Genomic DNA, 19281 nt, shown 5'->3' with positions numbered 1-19281 from the left:
GAACGCACTAATTTCCAAAACTACTTGATGAATTTTCGTGGGGTTTTCACAGGTAACTTGTGCGTAGCCTGGGGTAATGTATAGACATTATGTTATCAAAATCGGAATACAGAAAAAGGAAATCGTAATATAAAGTTTTATCTAAAAACGCTCCTCAGCTTCGTAGTTCGGGTGTTTAATCATCAAGACGTACTGCACCAAAGAACCAATAGACTACGCTGTTAATTTCTAAGTACAATTCGTACATCTTGTCTAAATGTATTTTTAAAATTTAGATTATCTCTCACGAATTGTTTTGATATTTCTGACTATGTCTGAACTAAACAAAAACAATCTATTCCTTTATGTACGCCTCTAGTAAAATATAAAATATTCTCTATCCACATCCTGATTTTTGAGAATGAAATTATCGAATACTACAAGCAAATTATCTTGACTGTCATCTAATGGTAAAATTTCTACTGTTTTCGACATCAGCTTGGCTCTATTATTGCACATAGAACAGAATTAGGCAATAGCTTGCTGCAAATGAGTTGCCTATTTCAACTGAGAGGTATATCATCTGTTCTCAAAAAATGATTGTCTGTACCTTTATGAGGCAACTGTAGCAAAGTTGCACTAGTTAGTTCTTATACATTTTTAACTCCATATATTGTGTCCAAAAATAACAAATTATATTGTGATGGAGAGACAATTACTGTTGATAAATATGCTTCGAACAGCTTAGAAAAATTTCTCCATACAAAAGAGCCTAATATACATATACATCAAAGAAGATGAAGTTTTGAGTTATTATTGAAATTGATATTATATTTTATATGGATATAAATAATAGTATTCGAAGTGTGCTTGGATTTAGTGGCCAAACTATTCTTGCTATGGGAAGGACTGTTACTACCGATGTTCCTAAAATCATTCCATTAGAGTTAATCAACATACATTTTAATCTAGCTGATGGAATGTTTGTAAAGCATACAGATCATTTTCACTAAGTAATTATTATTACTTCATTCAAGCCTAATGCTGAATTTGGTGGACCACTAATTGATGAACCACATAATCCTGTATATATTCCAGTTCACAATAAAATTCAGGATTCAGAAGTAACTATAACTGATGAAAATAATAATTTTACTGACTTCAATTGTGCTTGAGTAACAGTTGTTTTAGAAATGGCCTAATAAAATTTGATCCTTATTAAATCCAGTTTACTGATTCCCTGTGAACAAGAAAAGTAAATATAACCTGAATGTTCCTAACAAGGATAGTGAAATTAACATCCACATAGGAGATGGATGACTTCATCCTAATCATGCTCAATTGTACATGAGCCTCAAGACAAAGTTGGTTGATCATATTACCCAAAATATGACAGCAAATCCAATGAAAAATTAATCCGTAATTATGTGGCAAAGCTGTTTGATTTTATAGCCATACAGAGAGGAAATAATGTTTTATCTAGAACTGAACATTCTTTTATTTCATCATCAATGTTGTTCCACTTCAGTTCATCTCTTTCTGATAAAACAAGCATGGAAGGTCATATACTTAACAACAGAAACATAAAGTGCATGAAAACTCAAACGTTTTATCCACTTGGAATGCTTGGTTCATTTTTCAATGATTAGAAGGATATCATGTTTGACGGAGATCTTTCTGTAATTTTACACTGTCTTCTAACGCTGGAGATGCTATGCTTAGATGGTACGGTTACAAGAATTCTTGAATTAAAATAATAGATACTCTCTCAAATGAAGATAGAATTTTTGTAGTATCTTTGGAAATTCGTGTACCTATTTTAAATATGGGCCAAATTATGTGCAAAAGCAACGAAAAAGTAAAAATTCCGATATCCTTTTATGAATTACAAATTACTGAAGTTGCTGCATTGAGTGGTAAAAAGAATTTTGAGTTAGATATTACAAATTTATATAACTCCACTGAATCTGATGTACCTTACGAGTTCATATTTATTAAATTTCAGACAAAAATACGAAAAAGTAATCAGATGTCTGATTTGTCAGTATCTGATCATGTTAAGATACGCACACTTTATCTTGAGAATGGAAGAAATAAAGTTATTCTGCGAGAAATGTGGAACTTAGATCCACCAAATAATTATTTGAAGGCTTACGACTCTCTTCTGGATTTTAAAGGAGAAATGGAGATGTTTTATATAAGTTCATGTAATTTCATAACGAATTATCCAATTTATGTCATAAATATGACTCGTAGAAAGAATGTAGTTGCCACTCAAAAAACAACGCTGAAACTTTGTGCAACTTTTAATGATAAAATTCCTGCAACTACCCTTGCTTATGTAATTATGTATGGTAAAAAGAATCTTACATATGATGTGCAGCACAAGATATTAACTGAATATTTTTAAGCAAGATAGATAAGATAGCCTTTTTCATGTAGATTATGCTAGCTTTTTGAATTTTTAACATAGGTTACTATCTGGCTGAGAAATAAACAAAAATCGATCTATTTGTATGCTGGCAGGCGGCGGCTGCAGTATAGAGATCCCACCTGCGACAGAGAACTGACTCGACTGACTGATTCACGAAGTGGGCGCGATCAACATAGCAATCAAACGACAGTTTCCGCTTCGCTCCACCTACTTATTTCCGTCTCGATTGCTCAGTATATCTGTACTTCTCGCATAGCACTTGAAAACTTCATTCACAGATGGCGCTGGGGCAGTGTCCATTCAGAACAGTATGGGAATATAATTCGATGATGATTATGTTTGGTTCGTGGGGCGCTCAAATGCGCGGTCGTCAGCGCCCGTGCAACGTCCCAATTCTTTACACAGTGCAATCCTGCCACTGTCGCAAATGATGATGATGATGATGATGATGATGATGATGACAGCATAAACACCCCGTCCCCGGGCACAGAAAATCCCCAACCCGGCCGGGAATCGAACCCGGGACCCCGGGACACAGAAGCAGCGACGCTAGCTACTATACCACGGAATATACTTCGTTTCTCACGTAAAAATTATTATTTAATCTCAATTTGAGTCCTCACATTCATATTTACAATTAATTTCTTCTAAAAAAAAGAAAAGCATAATGTAAAGAAAACAAGGTATTTCCATCCGAAATAAATCGATGAACATATCTCCATTTGAAAGTTTATCACTAAACATATCTCCATTTGAAATCCCGCGTCCGGCCATCCTGATTTAGGTTTTCCGTGATTTCTCTAAATCGCTCCAGGCAAATGCCGTCTTCCTTCCCCGTCCTTCCCTATTTCGATGAGACCGATGACCTCGTTGTATGGTCTCCTCCCCCAAACAATCCAATCCATTTGAAAGTTTATCACTCAAATATCTACTAGAATACGGTTTGTAAACGGTTTTTGCTACCTTGTAGAGGCAAAGCTGGTGCTTTAGCTAATGGTTTGGCTGGCAATTACTAAATCATTTGCTGTCCTACATTCTTCGAGAACATCTGACAGCTAATCTGGCAGCTCAACAATCTACAAGCAGAAGAAGATGGAACAGTAGCAGTGTCAGAGAAAAAAGTGACACATCGGCAGCAGCAGAAAAAACCCGGAGGGTGAAAATAAGAAGCAACAAACGAACAAATGGCAAGGAAAAATCCTTCGGGTTTCTCCGATTGGCCTGGAGTTTTGCTTAATTTTACTAATAAATTTCTTTTAATATATGGAGCCTCTACTGAAGAAGCTCAATAATGCAAACAATCCTAATTTATTTAAAAGAATTAGAGAGCTAGAAATAAATGTTTTGTATATTAGCTAGAAGTAAATGTTTTGTACAACATTACTGGATGCGGTTATTTTAATACTACATACGGAGAAAAAATTTGTATGGTGCTTAATAACGAGTTTAAGATTATTGTGCCATATATATATATATATTTCAAATTAAATAATAATTGGGTTTTCAATTTTTTGAAGAAATACAGATTAAATTGAGATACAAAGAAAATGAAAAATATTAATAATGAGTATCATGATTTGGAATTTTTAGTTTAATTAATATTAATATTCTTACTCACCACTGCGCTGGCACATATATGTTTTCTCAAATGAGTCAGATCTTAATAGTTTCTTACAAAATCATGATTCATTACAAAATCATTTGTAAATAAAAATATTTAAAAATTGTCTTCATAATAAAGGAATTCATTTCCCTAGTTTCTTCAATTGATTTCTTTTTAAAAAATAATATTAAAAATTTACAAATTTAGCTTTTTTATATAAAAATTCGATTAAGTGAGCGAGGAATAAGGCGGAGCATGGCAGATATAATTTTTAGGTTCTGCGTCACCCAGTGAAAATATATCAAAATTATACATAAAAAATAGCTAAATTTTTATGGCTCGCCAGAAACATTGAAATTATTTCGCCTCTGATGACCAAATACTTCTCTTACAGTGGAAATTACATAAAATGACTGATGGAATTCCCATGGATTCGCCACTGTTATCAGCCATTAGCGACCTTTTTCACAGATTTTGAAGAACAAGCGTTGAACACTGCTCTCTTCCAGCCATCTTTCTTCTTCAGATCTGCTGACGATATGCAGGGTGGTCGGAAATTCCCGTTACAGACTTCTAGGACTTGTAGAGGGGTGTGAGTACATCGTATTTTGAATAGGAATCCATGTCCGGAAACGACATCCAACGAGACTACAGAGCGTTAAAGTTATAGGCGCGGGTGTCTGTAAATGTACGTATACACGGGGTGATTCCGTGATGGTGTTAGAGACTTTCTAGGATGATGGAGAATGATAAATGTATTAATCTGAAGGAAGGATCCCTATACCGGAAACGAACGTGTAGAAAGTTATAAACGAAAACCGTTCTGATACCTCTGACAGTTGAATACAAGTACCGGTTCTTGTGTTGTGAAGAGTGTAGGGCTGGTAACTTTCAGTGGTGGTAGAGTGGACAAAAACGACAAAAAAAAAACGTCCAATAAACGTGGGCTCTAAAGTGCATGCCTGAGGAGTTAATGTGAAACACATCTCCTGTACTGAGCAAGTGTTCATAGCTGTTGAGGTACGACCGAGCCTATAACTTTGACGCTCCCACGCCTGTAACTTTGACGCTCTGTAGTCTCGTTGGATGACGTTTCCGGACATGGGTTCCTATTCAAAATACGATGTATTCACTCCCCTCTACAAGTCCTAGAAGTCTGCAACGGGAATTGCCGACCACCCTGTATTTTTAATCTGGTCGCATAGCAGTGAGGCGCTACAGTAGTTTCTTGATCAGTTCAATGGTATACATTCCAACATAAGATTTGCAGTGGCGGTGGACAAGGACGGGAAGTTACCTTTTATTGGGTGTGTTGCTTGATGGGAAATCAGATGGACGACTCAGTCATTCTGTGTACAGAAAACTGACGCATACAGATCAGTATCTCAACGGCTGTAGCTTTCACCATCCAGCTCAGAAGAGAGCTATGCTGAACACCTTAGTACTCAGAGCCAGAACTATTTCGGACATCGACCACCTCGGTTACGAGATTAAGCATCTGAAGATAATGTTCAGAGGAAACGGGTTTTCTGTCCGTGACATGAGATCAATATTGTTGAGAAAACCATGACGTGACTCTTTCAAACAAGCCAAGAGAACCATCATATAGCACGGCTTCCGTTCTGCTATGAAACAAGTAGAGTGGTAAACAGGCAAGGAATCCGACCGGTCTTCCAGCCACCCAGAAAATTTAAAGAAATGTTGCGACCCATTAAAGATACTCTTGGCCTCAGAGTGACGGGAATTTATAACATTCCTTGCGAGTGGGGCAAGAGTTACGTGGGCCAGTCTATACGGACGGTTGCCGATCGTTGCGTCGAGCACCAACGTCACCTTAAATAGAGGCATTTGCATAAATCAGTGGTTGCAGAGCTCAGCCTGTTAAATAAGCACAAGATCTTGTTTGAACAAACGAGAATACTAGCTCACACTTCGAACTATTGGGACGCTGTGATCAGGGAAGCTGTTGAAAAAATCTTCAACAAAGAACCCGACTATGCACGTAGCTACGTACGGAAGCGTGCAGTTGACAAGAAAAAACACACTGAGGAACACATCCCGTAGTTCACCGCCTGAGCCGGCCGGAGTGGCCGTGCGGTTCTAGGCGCTACAGTCTGGAGGCGAGCGACCGCTACGGTCGTAGGTTCGAATCCTGCCTCGGGCATGGATGTGTGTGATGTCCTTAGGTTAGTTAGGTTTAATTAGTTCTAAGTTTTTGCGACTGATGACCTCAGAAGTTAAGTCGCCTAGTGCTCAGAGCCATTTGAACCATTTTTTTAATTTCAGAACGGTACTTACTTAAAAAACACGCCTCATATCATCACGAACATTTTACAAATGAGTATCGTTAATGGTGCCGCTGCCCCCACCTCCCACTCTTCTATGCGGTATTAAGCCGCTCTTACGTATTTTATTTGTTTGCTGCCACGATCTTTTGCTTGGTATTATCGTTCCAGTTTATCAGTCGATCTAGAATGATCCGAAGGTATCTTACTGTGTTTTGAGCTCTTATTCTCTTCCCCCATAAATTCACTGCAGCATTTTCTGGGGGGTTTTCTGCGTATATGGTATTAAATTTGTGTGCGCAAAGATAACTAGTTCAAATGGCTCTGTCTGAGCACTATGCGACTTAACTTCTGAGGTCATCAGTCGCCTAAAGATAACTAGTTGCGACTTGGATGGACCTGGGCGTATGCGCCAGTTTTCCATCCATTCTTGGCGGGGTGTCTGTGTAACGGTTAGTCTTAAGCCGCGTCCACACGGGACAAATGCGCGGCACAGGGCAGCGGCACTACAGCGTCGACCAGGCGGAATTGCGCCGCATGGAGCAGACTATCCGTACGTGCGCAGCAATGTTGCGGTGTGTGTGTGTGTGTGTGTGTGTGTGTGTGTGTGTGTGTGTGTGTCTGCGCGCCCGCCCGTCAATAAAAGTACAAAACGAGGAATGTTGTAACAAAGCGCTCACGAACGAAACATTTTCTTTGATGAACTGGCACAGAGCGGAGCTTGTTCGTTATTGGGCAGAGCGGCGCGGTTTAACGTACACACCGAACGCAGCGCTCTGCCGAACCTCTTTCTTTGGTTTTGCGGCCGGTGTGGACGTGGCTTTGGAAGACACGGCTTCGGTTGTTAGCGGCATGACACAGAGATGCGGGAAACGGAGTTGCCAATGTCTTTTACGTTTCTGATGTCTTCACTTTACTACGGACAAAGTTTGTGCTTAGTACGATGGGTGATCGGAAACTAAAGTTACAAAGCTGCAGTGAAACGTCTGTATTTGATTTCACGCATCCAATGCAGCCAGCAGGCAGTATATACACTACTGACCATTAAAATTGCTAAACCAAGAAGAAATGCAGATGATAAACGGGTATTCATTGGACAAATATATTACACTAGAACTGACATGTGACTACATTTTCATGCAATTTGGGTGCATAGATCCTGAGAAATCAGTACCCAGAGCAACCACCTCTGGCCGTAATAACGGCCTTGATACGCCTGGGCATTGAGTCAAACAGAGCTTGGACGGGGTGTGCTGGTACAGCTGCCCATGCAGCTTCAACACGATACCACAGATCATCAAGAGTAGTGACTGGCACATCGTGACGAGCCAGTTGCTCGGCCACCAATGACCAGACGTTTTCAAGTGGTGAGACATCTGGAGAATGTGCTGGCCAGGGCAGCAGTCGAACATTTTCTGTATCCAGAAAGGCCCGTACAGGACCTGCAACATGTGGTCGTGCATTATGCTGCTGAAATGTAGGGTTTCACAGGGATCGAATGAAGGATAGAACAATGGGGCGTAACACATCCGAAATGTAACGTCCACTGTTCAAAGTTCCGCCGTCAATGCGAACAAGAGGTGACCGAGACGTGTGACCAATGGCACCCCATACCATCATGCCGGGTGATACGCCAGTCTGGCGATGACGAATACAGGCTTCGCATGTGCGTTCACTGCGATGTCGCCAAACACGGATGGGACCATCATGGTGCTGTAAACAGAACCTGGATTCATCCGAAAAAATGACGTTTCGCCATTCGTGCACCCAGGTTCGTCGTTGAGTACACCATCGCAGGCGCTCCTGTCTGTGATGCAGCGTCAAGGGTAACCGCAGCCATGGTCTCCGAGCTGATAGTCCACGCTGCTGCAAACGTCGTCGAACTGTTCGTGCAGATGGTTGTCGTCTTGCAAACGTCCCCATCTGTTGACTCGGGGATCGAGACGTGGCTGCACGATCCGTTACAGCCATGCGGATAAGATGCCTGTCATCTCGACTGCTAGTGATACGAGGCCGTTGGGATCCAGCACGGCGTTCCGTATTACCCTCCCGAACCCAACGATTCCATATTATGCTAACAGCCATAGAATCTCGACCAACGCGAGCAGCAATGTCGAGATAAGATAACCCGCAATCGCAATAGGTTGCAATCCGACCTTTATCAAAGTCGGAAACGTGATGGTACGCATTTCTCCTCCTTACACGAGGCATCACAACAACGTTTCACCAGGCAACGCCAGTCAACTGCTGTTTTTTGTATGAGAAATCGGTTGGAAACTTTCCTCATGTCAGCACGTTGTAGGTGTCGGCACCGGTGCCAACCTTGTGAGAATGCTCTGAAAAGCTAATCATTTGCATATCACAGCATCATCATCCTGTCGGTTAAATTTAGCGTCTGTAGCACGTCATCTTCGTGTAGCAATTTTAATGGCCAGTAGTGTACATTACGTTATTTTTCTACACAGTTTCCATATCGATTTAGGCACTTGTCGCTTCGTGAGACGAGTCTGAGTGTACCTTCCTTGTATAAATCGTGTCCTTGCTTGTTTAGCCACGTAGTAGCTAAGTGTTTCACCACCTCGCCTGAAGCGAATAGTCGGCCTCATAGGTGCTCCCTTAAGGTCTCCTGTATCACCTCCTCAACACCACATGTGTTCAAATATGTTGAGGACTTGCTGTGTCTGCCATTGCGATCCTTGTCGGTGACGTTTGTCTACCGGCTGCTAACTTTCGACACCATTCTGCGAAATGCGGACGAGACATTACATTCTCTCGGTAAACCTATACCAGCTGCCGGTGAATTTCCGCCGCGGTTACACGTTTCGTTCACATAAATCGAATAGCAGATTTCTTCGCGACACCAGTCTTCCAAACGAGTCGCCGTTTGTGTTCACCTATCTCAACACAACTTGCGCTGTACGTGGCGGGTGGATGAAACTCTGCACAATTGCCAACGGCGTTAATCAGAATTACCGCACACTAATAATTTCTCTATAGCAGTCGAAACTCAAGGGATATCGGTCTTGCAACTTTAGTTTCTGACCCCGCCTCGTAACAGTGGACAAAACTACTAGATATTTTGTAGGTATCGAGTGCACAAGTTAACCAGTTCTCGTCACTGCCCAAAAATGTAGACTTAAATGTTGTGTATTTTGTGAATCTTGCGTAACACTGAGTATGCAAATAAAAGAAGCGATGAATCATTCATGGTTTCCACAAAATTACTCTTCATATAAATTTTACTGCTAGACAAATCTTTAATTATCTCCTTATCACGACTGAGTGAACCATAGTATCGGACTTGGGTCACAAGAATTTCCATCCCTATTGGTAGTTTCTACACCTAATCATCGTACATTAAACGTGAGCAACATACATGAATATAACGTAGCGACATACCACATGAACTCTTCTAACACGGAACGTCCAATTGCTCTCTCCCTTACACCTGGTCCAGTTGTAATTCTCAGGTTCGCCCACAGTCTTTTCTATTCAGTTTTCTCGAAGGCAGTGTTGACATGAGACTCACATCAGTACTCGAGTTGACATGCGACTCAAGTCACCAACTGAATTACATGTAGCATCAGTTGTTTAAAGTATACACAAATGCGTTGTTGGCAGGTAACATGGATTAGCATACGGTAACTGACGTGCCGCACAACGTTTCCATCGCGAGATAATTCAAAAACGTATCTGTCCCAACAGGAGTACGGTTCAAGTTATTCACCATCGTCGTGGGGAGCATAGGAAGGTTTAGCTTGCTACTTTTAACTTGGGGTATCTCAATTTTTATAGGTGATCAGTGAGTAAAGCTCAAAGTCGAATGTTTTATAGGGTCCGTTGACCGCAGTCGATCTCCAGCTTCTTCGATGCAAAAAGTTTTAGACCTGATGTTTTCACGGCAGCACCAAAGCAAGAACTACATTATAAATAAGGAAAGATACGCTTATCAAATAAAGAAAGGACAATAATGTAATAGAATTCGTTTGAGCTAAAAGCCATAGTGGAATAATTGGTAATGAAAACATTGATAAGCTAGCAAAGAAAACAATCTGCAAAATTTACAGCTGGCTGTCATCGAGAATTACAGATAACTGAGAAGAACAATGGTATACAGGTTAAGCTATTTATCCGCGATAACCTTTCATATAGCAGTGCCAGCGAGCATTAGAGTTTAAGTCACTCATACAGTCATTACCGAATTTATATCGCGAATTGACTTCAGTATGTGATTTACCACGCGCGCGCGCGCGAACGCGCGTGCGCGCGCGTGTGTTTGTGTGTGTGTGTGTGTGTGTGTGTGTGTGTGTGTGTGTGTGTGTGTGTGTGTCTGTCTGTGTGTGCACTCGGGTTAATTCTACTACTAAAATGTGAAATATATTGATGAAATATATGTTGACCTTCTGGCAGATTAAAACTGTGTGCCGGACCAATACTCGAAGTCAGGACCTTTGCCTCTCGCAATGCTCAACCGACTGGCTACGCAAGCACGACTCACGACCCGTCCTCACAGCTTTACTTCCGCCAGTATCTTACCATCTACCTTAGCTGATCTCTTTGTTTGCTTTAGCTCATTCACTGCAGTATGCTTCATATTTTTTATAATTCGTTGAAAAATAAAATGTTCTTTGTAAAGTGCTGATTTCAATGAATAAATAGTATAAGTGTAAGATCTTATAGGAATAATTTTAAATTTAAGAACAGCTTATAATTTCCAGTCATGTATACTCGACACAGATCCTCGACTCACGGGTAACATTAGAGGATGAGCTGCAGGAGCGTCCTGTGCACTACGTCTCTCGTATAGACGTTAAACCATCTCTGCATCTTGCATACGAACTGTGGTCTCCATTCGCAGATATGACATTCAGAGAATCGTCTGATCTATATGACTTTAAAGGGAATACCAAAGAAACTGTCTGAAGCCACCAACTAGTGATTTATCGTAGGTCTTATAGTTAAAAAAAAAACAGAGACTATCGTGTATTTATACACTTTACGTTGCATTTATTTATGTTTGTAATATATTACTAGTCACAGACCTTTTTCTTTCGTATATAATGAAGTCGGCAGAAGACTTGTGACGTCTCCCTGATAAATGCTCGCCAGTGTGCTCTTTTACAGCGATGATCCTCAACCTACACAGACACAATGGGCTCTAACTGGCGAAGAATCCTCGACCGTCCATCTCCTCAAATACACTACTGGCCATTAAAATTGCTACACCACGAAGATGACGTGCTACAGACGCGAAATTTAACTGACAGGAAGAAGATGCTGTGACGTGCAAACTATTAGCGTTTCAGAGCATTCACACAAGGCTGGCGTCGGTGGCGACACCTACAACGTGCTGACATTACGAAAGTTTCCAACCGATTTCTCATACACAAACAGCAGTTGACCGGAGTTGCCTGGTGAAACGTTGTTGTGATGCCTCGTGTAAGGAGAAGAAATGTGTACCATCACGTTTACGACTTTGATAAAGGTCGGATTGTAGCCTATCGTGATTGCGGTTTATCGTTTCGCGACATTGCTGCTCGCGTTGGTCGAGATCCAATGGCTGTTAGCAGAATATAGAATCGGTGGGTTCAGGAGGGAAATACGGAACTCCGTGCTGGATCCCAACGGCCTCGTATCACTAGCACTTGAGATGACAGGCATCTTATCCGCACGGCTGTAACGGACCGTGCAGCCACGTCTCGATCCCTGAGTCAACAGATAGGGACGTTTGTAAGACAACAACCATCTACACGAACAGTTCGACAACGTTTGCAGCAGCATGGACTATCATGTTTTCGGATGAATCCAAGTTCTGATTACAGCATCATGATGGTCGCATCCATGTTTATCGACATCGCGGTGAACACACATTGGAAGCGTGTATTCGTCCTCGCCATACTGGCGTATCACCCGGCGTGATGGTATGGGGTGCCATTGGTTACACGTCTCGGTCACCTCTTGCTCGCATTGACGGCACTTTGAACAGTGGACGTTACATTTCAGATGTGTTACGACCCGTGGCTCTACCCTTCATTCGATCCCTGCGAAATCCTACATTTCAGCAGGATAATGCACGACCGCATGTTGCAGGTCCTGTTCGGGCCTTTCTGGATACAGAAAATGTTCGACTGCTGCCCTGGCCAGCACATTCTCCAGATCTCTCACCAACTGAAAACGTCTGGTCAATGGTGGCCGAGCAACTGGGTCGTCACAATACGCCAGTCACTACTCTTGATGAACTGTGGTATCGTGTTGAAGCCGCATGGGCAGCTGTACCTGTACACGCTATCCAAACTCTGTTTGACTCAATGCCCAGGCGTATCAAGGCCGTTGTTACGGCCGTTATTTCTCAGGATCTATGCACCCAAATTGCGTGAAAATGTAATATCATGTCACTTCTACTATAATTTATTTGTCCAATGAATACCCGTTTATCATCTGCATTTCTTCTTCGTGTAGCATTTTTAATGACCAGTAGTGTATATCCCAGTAAGTTAATACGTAATTTATTTAATAGTGATGGGAACTGCTGCAGATGTTTTCACCAAATTAAGAAAAGTGGTGTCCACATTAAGTGCACTACATACAATCTTTCTCAATCTTGATGGTTTCGATAGTTTGCTGGTTTGGACAAAACAGCTGTTCATCTAAAATAACATTCCAGGATTTCACAGCAAACTTACTTCGATGGTACAGATCGGAAGATCCAGAGATCAGCCCTAGATATCTTACATTTATTTTATGAATATTTTAGTGGCATTTTATATCCGCACACTAACATTTCTACGCCTTAGAGCAGTGCCGGCCACGACGCGGCGTGCCGAACTTCATTCCTGCAGTGTCTGCGGGCTGCAGAGGCTCAGCCTGCAACTTGAACATTCCTTCCCGGAAATACCTGGCATTGCGGGACATTTTATTTAGCACTGCGGTGTGGCATTTTCCGGTCGGCACAATTGTCTGAGCTCGGCAGATTCTTGCTGTCAGCGCTGTTTAATCTTCACTATTTGTTTGTGGTATGAAGGATGTTCACAGGTCCAGTGGCTGTTTGCACAAAAAGAGGCAGTCTCGCGACCTATCGTCGCAATCCTTTAAAATGAATGGGAATGACAGAAGAGAGGGATGAGAATTCTCAATTCGCATTCAGAAAGAATTTAATGGTTTAGTCGACAATGAAAGAGCAAAAAATTACAACTATCGGCAGACGAGATTCGTTGTTCTGTACATCAAGAAGCACTTTGTGCTAAATTTGCAGCCCGGAGCACGTGAAGAACTTGGTGCTACAAATAGTAAAGTTTATGAAGTCCCCGCATTATTCCGTTGTCAATTCCACAGTTTCAATGGAACGGAAAGGAGAATATGGAGACTTCACATATTACTGCAAAGTACTTTGGTTACGTCAAGGAGCATGCCTGTTACGATTTTTCGGTTTAAAACTCTCTATTGTTGAATTTATGACGGAAAAAGGAGTACAGGAACGTAAATTAGAACATCCGGAATAGATTGCAGACTTCCCATTTTAATTGGATTTAACCGCACACTACCCACAGTAAGACACTGCAAGGTGACTTATTTCTAATTTGATGAGAATGCATTTAAAAAGAAAATCGCGTTCTGCATGGGACACATTCTGGCAAAGACAGTCCAGTTCCCTAAGCTCACTGGCGTTAAAGAAAATGGGAGGTCTGAAGAATTCATTGTGGCCTTGAAAGAATGACAAGGATAGTTTTATAATGATTTTAAGGTCGCTGTCAATCTCACGTCTGCTTCAGAGCTTTTTTCGAGACTGTATGCCATTTCAGTTGAAAGCGCCCCTGGGCATGTGCAGATGTAAGTGATTCACCTTCAAGGTAATACGTTAAAACTGCCCATGACACCTATATTGCTTTGAACACGTAGAGCTTCCAGATCTCCAGAACGACACTGCAAAAGTGCTACAATGTTCCAATCAACATATTTGTGTAAAAGACCTTTTTTCCAACTATGAAACTAAATAAGTCCCGATTAAGTGGCAATTTGGGTGCGAAACTCTGTGAAATTGTCTGCATATCCATACGCCGACAATTTGTACCAGCTCAAAATTATGTTAGGTCCTCCATGGGGCAAACAAAATTAAATAGACCTCAAAATTTGTTTTGTTTGTCACCTGTGTTTTGTACGTAGTGCGACGTAGTATGTTGCCATTTAAACGCGGCCTCTCGCTGTTTTCTCTTCTTTCTCCTTCTCGCTCTGAGATGGCATACCGTGGCGGTGGCGGAAATGTGAAGCGAGGTTGAGGGCTTTGGCAATGGTGCCCGGGCATGCCCAGCAAGCAGAAAGCTTGGCCATACCTGCTTTACAGAACCGAATCCGGGTGTCGGTGTAGTATAGATTTCGAGGGTGAATGGGTCCTCTGCGAGCAGAGTCCAGTATTTTAAGCTGTGCTGTCACTAATGTAGTTATTATTTCAGTCTGCAAGCAGCTGGACGATCACAGCTGAAACGTTCGCCAATTTCACAAACGAATAAAATTTCTTGGATTTGTCCACAGAAAGAAACTTCATTTAAGAGTCGTCCAAGTCTCCTGGCATGGCTTTCGGCGCGATCCTGATCTTACAACTAGCTGTGCACACCCTTTAAGTCTCCTGAACAAGTCGTAACGCTGAGATTAAAATACTTGTGGATATTTGGCCTGTCACAGATGATAGCCATATTACGCAGAAAATACACTACTGGCCATTAAAATTTCTACACCAAGAAGCAATGCAGATGATAAACGGGTATTCATTGGACAAATACATTCTACTATAACTGACATGTGATTACATTTTCACGCAATTTGAGTGCATAGATCCTGAGAAATCAGTACCCAGTACCACCTCTGGCCGTAATAAAGGCCTTGATACGCCTGGGCATTGAGTCAAACAGAGTTTGGATGGCGTGTAAAGGTACAGCTGCCCATGTAGCTTCAACACAATACCACAATTCATCAAGAGTAGTGACTGGCGTATTGTGACGAGCCAGTTGCTCGGCCACCATTGACTAGACGTTTTCAGTTGGTGAGAGATCTGGAGAATGTGCTGTCCAGGGAAGCAGTAGAACATTTTTTGTATCCAGAAAGGCCCGTACAGGACCTGCAACATGCGGTCGTGCGTTATCCTGCTGAAATGTAGGGTTTCGCAGGGATCGAATGAAGGGTAGATCCACGGGTCGTAACACATCTGAAATGTAAAGTCCACTGTCCAAAGTGCCGTCAATGCGAACAAGAGGTGACCGAGACGTGTAACCAATGGCACTCCATACCATCACCCCGGGTGGTACGCCAGTATGGCGATGACGAATACACGCTTCCAATGTGCGTTCACTGCGATGTCGCCAAACACGGATGCAACCATCATGATGCTGTAAATAGAACCTGGATTCATCCGAAAAAATGACTTTTTGCCATTCGTGCACCCAGGTTCGTCGTTGAGCACGCCATCGGACTGTGATATACCGTCAAGGGTAACCGCAGCCATGGTCTCCGAGCTGATAGTCCATGCTGCTGAAAACGACGTCGAACTGTTCATGCAGATGGTGGTTGTCTTGCAAACGTCCCTATCTGTTGACTCAGGGATCGAGACGCGGCTGCACAATCCTTTACAGCCATGCGGATAAGATGCCTATCATCTCGACTGCTAGTGATACGAGGCCGTTGGGATCCAGCACGGCGTTCCGTATTACCCTCCTGAATCCACCGATTCCATATTCTGCTAACAGTCATTGGATCTCGACCAACGCGATCACCAATGTCGCGATACGATAAACCGCAATCGCGATAGGCTACAATCCGACCTTTATCAAGGTCGGAAGCGTGATGGTACGCATTTCTCCTCCTTACACGAGGCATCAACATAGTTTCACCAGGCAACGCCGGTCAACTGCTGTTTGTGTATGAGAAATCGGTTGGAAACTTTCACCATGTCAGCACGTTGTAGCTGTCGCCACTGGCGCCAACCTTGTGTGAATGCTCTGAAAAGCTAATCATTTGCATATCACAGCATCATCCTCTTGTCGGTTAAATTTCTCGTCTGTAGCACGTAATCTTCGTGGTGTTGCAATTTTAATGGCCAGTAGTGTATTAGACTTGTCATTCTGAGAAAAGGTCAGCAGCTGGCAAACAGTAACTGCCTCCACTAGTATGGCACAATCAGGTAATTGGTCTGACTTACTATCAGGCCTCTTTTGAAGGGATTTAGCCAGCCTAATAGAAATATCTCACAATAATCTTCAGTCGATGCTGATAGTTGGTTCCACTCAGACAATTCCACAGTCTGAACCTACGCTGACCTCTCATGACCTCACTGCATTTCTGATAATGAATAATGGATGAATGCATAAGTAGTGGCACAATGGATGCACAAGAACTAACAGCGATGCAAAGACAGTAAAGCCGTACAGGCGCATGCTCCATCCACCTGTGGTTCTACCCATGACTATCCACAACACCCTTCCAGAGGCCATTGCACACAAGGCAGTGGAGCCATAGGTCCAGCAGCTATAAAGATACCAACTGGACATTAACGCGACACTTTACCCGAAGATGATGAGAAAAAAATTAGTTAAAAATTGCTGCAAAACGACGCTGTGACTTGAGTGATAACCTAAGAAGACATTATTATCAAAATTCTCCGAGAAAGCCTGCATTTCCATACAGTTATTATATTATACTAAAAAACTCTCTGGTGATCAGACAAGGATTTCCCCCAAAACTGCCAAATGGGCTACCTAGATACATATAGCCACTGCTTGCGACTGTTTAATATACACTCCTGGAAATGGAAAAAAGAACACATTGACACCGGTGTGTCAGACCCACCATACTTGCTCCGGACACTGCGAGAGGGCTGTACAAGCAATGATCACACGCACGGCACAGCGGATACACCAGGAACCGCGGTGTTGGCCGTCGAATGGCGCTAGCTGCGCAGCATTTGTGCACCGCCGCCGTCAGTGTCAGCCAGTTTGCCGTGGCATACGGAGCTCCATCGCAGTCTTTAACACTGGTAGCATGCCGCGACAGCGTGGACGTGAACCTTATGTGCAGTTGACGGACTTTGAGCGAGGACGTATAGTGGGCATGCGGCAGGCCGGGTGGACGTACCGCCGAATTGCTCAACTCGTGGGGCGTGAGGTCTCCACAGTACATCGATGTTGTCGCCAGTGGTCGGCGGAAGGTGCACGTGCCCGTCGACCTGGGACCGGACCGCAGCGACGCACGGATGCACGCCAAGACCGTAGGATCCTACGCAGTGCCGTAGGGGACCGCACCGCCACTTCCCAGCAAATTAGGGACACTGTTGCTCCTGGGGTATCGGCGAGGACCATTCGCAACCGTCTCCATGAAGCTGGGCTACGGTCCCGCACACCGTTAGGCCGTCTTCCGCTCACGCCCCAACATCGTGCAGCCCGCCTCCAGTGGTGTCGCGACAGGCGTGAATGCAGGGACGAATGGAGACGTGTCGTCTTCAGCGATGAGAGTCGCTTCTGCCTTGGTGCCAATGATGGTCGTATGCGTGTTTGGCGCCGTGCAGGTGAGCGCCACAATCAGGACTGCATACGACCGAGGCACACAGGGCCAACACCCGGCATCATGGTGTGGGGAGCGATCTCCTACACTGGCCGTACACCACTGGTGATCGTCGAGGGGACACTGAATAGTGCACGGTACATCCAAACCGTCATCGAACCCATCGTTCTACCATTCCTAGACCGGCAAGGGAACTTGCTGTTCCAACAGGACAATGCACGTCCGCATGTATCCCGTGTCACCCAAAGTGCTCTAGAAGGTGTAAGTCAACTACCCTGGCCAGCAAGATCTCCGGATCTGTCCCCCATTAAGCATGTTTGGGACTGCACTCACGCGGTCTGCACGTCCAGCACGAACGCTGGTCCAACTGAGGCGCCAGGTGGAAATGGCATGGCAAGCCGTTCCACAGGACTACATCCAGCATCTCTACGATCGTCTCCATGGGAGAATAGCAGCCTGCATTGCTGCGAAAGGTGGATATACACTGTACTAGTGCCGACATTGTGCATGCTCTGTTGCCTGTGTCTATGTGCCTGTGGTTCTGTCAGTGTGATCATGTGATGTATCTGACCCCAGGAATGTGTCAATAAAGTTTCCCCTTCCTGGGACAATGAATTCACGGTGTTCTTATTTCAATTTCCAGGAGTGTACGTAGACAAAAGGTTCATTATTCTCCTTATGCAAACAAACTGGGCACTTAACATTATGTAAAAAAACCAATCACTTGGGCTCTTTTTGTTTATTTAGGATGTACTTCATGGACCATAACGGTCACATTAAATAATGTAATTTATGGCTCAAGAGGGCCACCAAGCAGTCTTTGATTACCCAGGTGTCCGATTACTTTTAGCCAGTGAAATAATGCGCCTGATTAGTGGCTAGTGAATGTAGTGTTTCAACATTTGAGTTACGACAACAGGGATGTGAAATTACTAAGAGATAGGCTAGCCTCCCATTGCGTAATCTGCCAGCACAGCAGTAATGCATCGTGCACGCGAGGCAATGACACCATTTTCGGGGGTTTCGTGGTGTTGTCCGAGAATGTGATCAGGAGTGGTGCACTGGAACAAGTGAACTGCTATCTGGTATAAATAATGCTCAGTTTTGAGCTGATTCATTCGTAGTCCAGCAGAACCTTCAGGTTTCCTGGGCTATGCCAGGTAAGGAGACAATATGGAGACACCAGCCACAGTCTACTTCCTGCAGTAAGTACCACCAGACTTGGTTCCACAGCGCAGCAAGCCTGCTGGTCCACTCTAGCAGCATCCAGGTCCTTGCCAAAAGGCAGCGGGTCACCACACAATCACAATAGCTGCCTTCAACAACGTGGTGGGTGCTACCTATGCCACTCACCTTGGCCACCAGACTTCGGTCCTCCATTCTCCATCCACACAATTACAATACGTGTGTCTGACTTCCTTAACACTACACTAGAC

General features: G+C 43.4%; 1 protein-coding gene across 6 annotated transcripts in view; it reads right to left on the bottom strand.

Moving 5' to 3' along the window:
• The window catches only part of LOC124554953 (ligand of Numb protein X 2-like), a 535718-nt gene that overhangs the window by 268246 nt on the left and 248191 nt on the right, over window positions 1–19281 (bottom strand). The gene's annotated exons all lie outside the window — the stretch shown is intronic.

This window comes from Schistocerca americana, chromosome X (genome assembly GCF_021461395.2).
Source record: "Schistocerca americana isolate TAMUIC-IGC-003095 chromosome X, iqSchAmer2.1, whole genome shotgun sequence".
Taxonomy (NCBI): Eukaryota; Metazoa; Arthropoda; class Insecta; order Orthoptera; family Acrididae; genus Schistocerca; species Schistocerca americana.
This window is presented reverse-complemented; position numbering and strand designations above follow the sequence as displayed.